Source organism: Pseudophryne corroboree, unplaced genomic scaffold (genome assembly GCF_028390025.1).
Source record: "Pseudophryne corroboree isolate aPseCor3 unplaced genomic scaffold, aPseCor3.hap2 scaffold_3250, whole genome shotgun sequence".
NCBI classification, from domain to species: Eukaryota; Metazoa; Chordata; class Amphibia; order Anura; family Myobatrachidae; genus Pseudophryne; species Pseudophryne corroboree.
The window spans coordinates 12,252-19,355 of record NW_026969935.1 but is presented as its reverse complement, the minus strand read 5'-3'; the positions used below and the strand labels follow the sequence as shown (position 1 = coordinate 19,355).

Here is a 7,104-nt window from a genome sequence, read left to right as displayed (position 1 = left end):
CTGGATGGTTCACTGGCGACGTGACCAGCTGTACTTTCACTGCACAGAGCCGCTGCAAACCCGGCTCAGTACAGCGCCTTTGACGGAGAGGCTCTCACATCAGGTGATATACTACAAGTGAATTTGACCATCACCGTCTATTTGTCACATAATAATACAGCGCGGGTGTCCGCAATTTCAATACTGGGATACTCTTTGCCAATGAGGTTCTTTTGTGTACAAGGAGAAGAGAGTGTACACTTTAACAGTGATTTATAACAGAGGCACTTTTTCATCAGTCTCCTTTTTATAAATATTTCAGCTCGTGGACGCACGGCTGATTTTCATGAAGCACCAATGCAGCCCTTAATTAAGGTCTATTAAAGGTTTTCTTATTCATATTGGTTCAGGAGATATGGCAGTCTTGTATATATTTATACATTATTAATTGTTCATCTTTTTAGGCCAGTTTATGTACTGTATTTTTACGTGATATCAGTGTCTACCTGTAAAAAATCACTGCATAACTGCTGTGGTGAATTGATCGATTAATCCTTCAGGTATTTAGTTTCATGCTGCAACAGGAGTATTTATTTACCCATTGTTTCCCAGGTAACCCATGTGCAAGCAGAGGTAAGTGGCAGTTATAGGTAAAGCCCACCTGGGACTTGATTACCTGAGTGTGTAAATGTGATAATTATGTGTTATAGTTAAAATGTTCCCTATGTCTCATGCCAAAACCGACTCAAATAATACAGCCCTTTCCCAAAGTGTGCTAAGGTACAAGCTCAGACAATACCTGTAATCCAAGTACTTATAGCTAATCATTTATTTTACCTGTAATAATTTATTTTGTGTTGTATTTTTGTTACATCATAGGTGGCCATGGTATGAGACAAGTGCCCAGCTTTGCAGACACTAATCTTGTGAGGATTTGCGTACATGGGACCAGGAGAACTGGTGAGTTATGTTTACGCTAAATACATTTATTTCTTGTTGCCTAAAGTGTCTCATAAACGTTCTACCTTTTCTGTGAAATGTATTATTCAAAAGTTAACAAATCTAAAAATAATTGGACTGAAAGGAGCGTATCTGTTATATTATGAAGATAGATGGAAGCGTATAAATAAGAAATATTGATGGGTTCTAGGTAAAATATTGGGGGATAGTTGCTCTATTAGGACCTGTGGGTATGAGGTCAAAATCCCATCAGTCAGGATCTCGATGGACAGAATGCCAACAGATCCCGCCTGCAGAGCCGGTCATAGGCATAGGCAAACTAGGCAATTGCTTAGGGCATTTGATATGCCTAGGGGCATCAGCAGCTTCTGCTGATTAAAATGATATGTGGCATGCCTATATTCTGTGTGTAGCATTTCTTATGCAGATACAGCCACAGTCTCACACAGTATATAGGCATGCTACATATCATTTTAATCAGCAGAATATACTTGTGTATCCTAGCCACATAGCAATCAAATAAGATGCATTTTCATCAAAAAAAGGTGCCCGACGTTAGCATTGAGGCAAGATTTATGAGGACACATCTGTATCCAAGCAGAGGCAGAGGTCACAGTGTTAGTGGCAGTGTGAGTGCTGTGTGCATGTGAGTGGGTTGGTTGTGCAGTAGTGTTCAGAATATGTGTAAGGAGCATTATGTGTGTCATGTAACAATGTATTAATAATGTGCAACATATGTGTTAGGGGCACTATGTGTGTCATTATGTGTATAAGGGCATTAATAATGTGCGGCATATGTGTAAGGGACATTATGTGTAAAAGGGCATTAATAAAGGTTGTCATAATGTGTAAGGCGCATTATGTTTATAAGGACATTAATAATGTGTCTCATATGTGTAAGGGGCATTACTGTGTGGTATTATGTGTATAAATGCATTACTAATTTGTGGCATTATGTGTGTAAGGTGCTCTACTATGTGGAGTAACGTATAGAAAGGGCACTACTGTGTCGTCTAATATGAATAAAGAGCAATAGGGTGTGATGTAATGTGAATAAGGAACAATTCAGTGTGATGTAATGTGAATAAGGGGCTCTACTGTGAGTAGTAACGTTTATAAGGTAAAGTGATACTACTGTGGGATGTAATATGAATTATGGACACTATTGCAATATAAAATGTGAATAAAGTTGCAGTACTGTGTGGCGTAATTGGAATTGGAGTTACTATTGTGTGGCCAGGCCCCTTGCCAGCAAAAACACACCCCTTTTTGGGCTGTGCACCAAATGTGCGAACTGTTCCTATTTAAAATATAGGGGGTACAAACACCAAAATAAGGATTTCTATGGGTGAGGGGTGATGGTGCTGGGAAAGAGGTGCAAGGTTAGAGGCGAAACCAGCGGTGGTGCTAGGGGGCACCAGCCAAAATCTTGTATCTTACACCAGAACAAAAAAAGACTTTCACAGCGCTGTTCTTAAAACCAGTCTCTAAAGGATACCAGGATTTCCAAATCAACATGAATTATTCATATATCTGATCCAAAAAAAAGGGCAATTATACTCTGGTATATTTGAATGGTATTATTTCTCCAGTGTATACCAGGTTGTTCAAATGATAATCTGTTATATGTCCACTTAAAAGTGAATGATTTTCCAATATGATGTCAGGGAAAGTTAAAAAGACACACTTTATTTTTAAAAAATCCACCATTAAAAATCAAACCGTACTTTCATTATCCAGTACATGAATATATCTTCTTTCTCGTACACAGCAGCAGTCAGAAACATTGGGTTTGGCAGTTAGGTTCTGGGATGGATGGATATTCCCAGGTGGGAGCTCACCAGATCCGCTGGACGCCGATGTCTAATGCGGGGGCTTTCTATTCGGGAATTGCATTACCCGTGAATCGTAACCGTTCCCTCCGCTGGCTGTCCTCCGGCTGTGAACCTCCCGGCGCTGCACGCGCCTTCGACCGCTCTGCTCTCCTCCCGTTACGGAATGCTTTCTGCTGTCTCCCGGATAGTGACCACGTCCGCCTGCTCCCGCCAACGCGTTTCTCCCCTTAATTGGGTCTTTCTCAAGGCAAGTTTTTGCTTAAGCAGTTCTGAGGCTGATCTGCTACATAAAAAGAAACACAGCTGCAAGTTAAAGGGAGCGCTTTGAAAGGGGACTGACACACATTTGTGTTTTGAACCAGCCAAAATCTTGCCTAGGGCATCATATTGGTTAGGGCCGGCTCTGCCCGCCGGTAACGGTCGATGCTAGATTCAAGTGGCCTAAGGGACCTTTTACGGCAGGGGGAGGAGCCACAACACAAGGGGGAGGAGCTAGGCCAGCGGGATAGTTCCTCTACTATCCACGCCACCAACTATTACCTTTAGTAACCGCAAGCCCGCGAGGGTACTTTTCGGGTTCCCTGTTCGGCCGTAGCTCCTCCCCCTGGTGACGTGTCTCCTCCCCTAGTGACGTCAGAAGGTCCCTTCTCCCACTCCGATTTAGAACCAACCTGCCGGTAAGTAGTGGGGTTAGGAACTACGAGGAGGGTTAGGGTTGGGCTGCAGGGGATTAGGGAGGTTAATGTTAAGTTGTGGGGGGCAGTTAGGGCTAGGCTATGGGAGGGGACAGTTGAGGTTAGGGAGCGGGAAGGTTGAGTTAGAGTTAGGAGTAGGGGAAGGATCAAAATACTTACCAGGACTCTGTCGAGATTCCGCAGTTGGTCTTCTAACTGTCGGGATCCCGCATTCCAGGATTTCATACCCAACCCGACCTGTGAGTTCAAGCTTACTAACTCCGGTTGGATCCCTCTCGGGGGAACATGTGGGAAGATGCCCATAGGCTTCTATAGGGTAATGCCAGCAAATTCTGGCGTTACCCACTGCATCCAAGCCCCGGAATGCATACATGTGTGAAAAGTCCGAAACACACTTGGCCACATTTTCCCTTCAGTATATCCTGCCCAGGCTATGGCTGGGTCCCAGTCTCAAGCCAGCTTTCCCATTCCCTCATGTGGCTAATGGTGGCCCCTGCACGGAAGGGGTTAACCCTTTTACCGCAGTGACATTTTTAAAAGGTCATATTGGTGCTAGGTACCAGTTTTGGATGTATGAGTTGCGCCAGACGCCATGTGCAAAATGTTTATAAAATCTATGTTTTCAAAGTGTTTGATGTGCCACAGTCACGGACCCTCTCCAGCAGCAAGGAGGTATATTAGCCCCTGGGGGGTGTAAAAGGGCCACTGCAGCCGGGACTAAGGGGAACATTTACTAAGCAGTGATAAGAGTGGAGAAGTGAGCCAGTGGAGAAGTTGCCCATGGTAACCAATCAGCACTGAAGTTACATCTATAATTTGCATACTATAAAATGATACAGAGCTGCTGATTGGTTGATGGGGAAATTTCTCCACTGGCTCACTTCTCCGCTCTTATCACTGCTTAGTAAATGTTCCCCTTAGTCGCTGGACTGCACTACCGCTCCCGACGCCCCAGCACTTCAGGGTGCTGTGTCCGTAGCTCACATTCTTATGTTATAAATCATTGTCCTATTTTCATAATTGTTCTTTTCACAACATTGTGATTAATTTAAATTAATATTATTAATAATAATTGTAAAATAACTAAAATTAAATTAATATAACTAAACTCTCCACACTGGAATAGCGAACCGGCTCCATGTTGAAGATAACTTTCAGGAACAGAAGAACTTGATCCTAATTTTAAAATAATTTTAACAGATGATTACAACATTTAAAAAGTTATTGTTAACTACCAGGTGTTTGCTGCCCACTACTGTCACTTAGCTTCGTCATCCAGCTACCTCGGAGCAACCTTTTGGCCTAAACTGGATAAAAACAATATTGTGAGGTGTTCTGAATATACTGAAAATGAGAGGAAATTAATGCTATTGAGGTCAATAATATTCTAGGAACAAAAACACACACAAATTCTGTGATTTTAGCTGTTTTTAAGAATTTTTTTTAAAATCCAAAACCTGCAAGGGTGGTTTTGTCAAAACCAATACAGATCCAAAACACGAAGGATACACAGATCCAAAACATAAACACCCGAAAAATGACCGGCGCTCGCCCTAGTTCCCAGTGACTGGATTGTACGCTTTCCACAAGGTAACCATTCAGTAAAAATAAAGTGTGTGTATATGTATATATATATATATATATATATATATATAAGAAAAAATGGAGGGGTTCTAAGCGACCAATGGTGTTTACATTAGAAAGGGACAATACCCAATGTATATAACGATATATATACAATTTATTATAGCAACATGAGCAATAAAAATGAATAAAAAATCTTGATTAAAAATATTCACATCTGACATATATTCACAAAGAATTCCAATGATTAAAAAATCAATAAAATCCGTTTTTTAAGAACACAGGTAAAATATAAGATCAAAATATATATAGATAAGAACGTATATATAAAGAAAAGATATATGTATATCTTATCTTAGTTAGAGGTCGTCTTGGACTACGTTTCGTCTCAACAGACTTCCTCAAGGGGTAGGGACAGACTGAGGATCAAAAGTCTATTTATACCTAAAGTAATTGATTTCCTGGTTCTGACCTCATGACATATCATGTGACTCAATTTGTCATGTATCTCTAATGAATTACTAAAGTGCACAAAGCAGTCTATTTAGATAAGGGTATAGTTTAGCTAGGCTGTTTGTAATGAAAAACGATATGTTTATATAAACAAAAACCATGCAGATCATAAAAAAACATAATAATCGCGGTCATTCCGTTGACGGATGACGAGGTCCGGGTCCGTCTAGCGCTTCCGCCCTACTTCCGGTGTTTACTGCGCATGCGGCCGCCGCGGCTCCCGGCCATTCATTCCAAAGATGCATCACTCAGTTCATAATGCGACGGCCATGTTGCTGTGGGTGAATCTGTATATTCTTTATGGGGTGGACATTTTCAAGGAGCCCGCTGTATCAGACATAATGTCTCAGAACAAAAACAAAACACAGGAGAAGTTAGTTATATTGTATAAACAGACCATTTGTCAACATATAATAAGTAGCAGTAATAACAAATAAGGTTGTTCTTTAAATATTAATAGCGATTTTGGAGGTTACTGTGTGGATGTGCTTATAGTATTAATGACTAATCAGAGTGTGTATTATGTGGTAGAAGTACAATACTTATTATGAAAAAACATAAATATATAAATTGCATATATTTATCCAGTGCTTATATTTAGGTGCTTACATTAATCCAGTGCTTATATTTAGGTGAATTATATGTATATAAGTGAATACAAGAATAGAAAATAATATATATATATATATATATATATATAATGTCCACAGGCAGCCGGCACTCACTTAATTAGATGCTAAGGACTCAGGTGCTCCATCCAAAGGTTAATGTACAAGTCCCAAAGAAATAGACGGCACTCAGAGACTTTGAAGAAATGAATATACAAAGCTGTATTCAGCTTTGTATATTCATTTCTTCAAAGTCTCTGAGTGCCGTCTATTTCTTTGGGACTTATATATATATATATATATATATATATATATATATAAATTATATAAAGGAATAAATATATAATAATATAGGTGTTGTGATTTTTTATATTTAGTTAGTGGTGATGTGATCCAGTAATGTGATATTTATTATATTAAACACTTATTGTACTTACATTCGGTTCTTACAGTACCTGATATTCCCAGGTGGTCCCCCTCCCTGGTACTGATCAGGCCCGACACTGCTTAGCTTCCAAGATCGGACGGATTTGGGCATTCCCAGTGTGGTTTGACTGTAGATATTACCTTTTTGTATGTACCATATATTCTTTTATTATTTATTTATTCATTAATGTGAAATAGTGGATCGTGATAAGCTATACATATATAAGTGAAAGCAGAGAAATTAGGAATAAGGGCCTTCACGTGAGTGACATCTTTACTTACTTGAGTTTTCCAACTGCCAGATAATATTTAGGCGTTATTTTACTTGCAAGTGGCGCAATACTTTTCTCTCTCTCTCTCTCTCTCTCTTGAATATTCTTATTTGCATTTTGTCATCAATCTGTTACGTACAGTGGTGCGATAAGGTGACAGTGGCAGAAGCAGCCACTGGGTGGCAGTATTCCCTCACTATAGCAGCTTGAACTCTGATTTTCCCTTTTACAT

At 39.9% G+C, this 7,104-nt stretch overlaps 1 pseudogene; it reads right to left on the bottom strand.

Moving 5' to 3' along the window:
• Nucleotides 1–6,617: 6,617 nt before the first annotated feature.
• LOC135018619 (5S ribosomal RNA) lies at nucleotides 6,618–6,736 on the bottom strand (annotated as a pseudogene).
• Nucleotides 6,737–7,104: the final 368 nt, after the last annotated feature.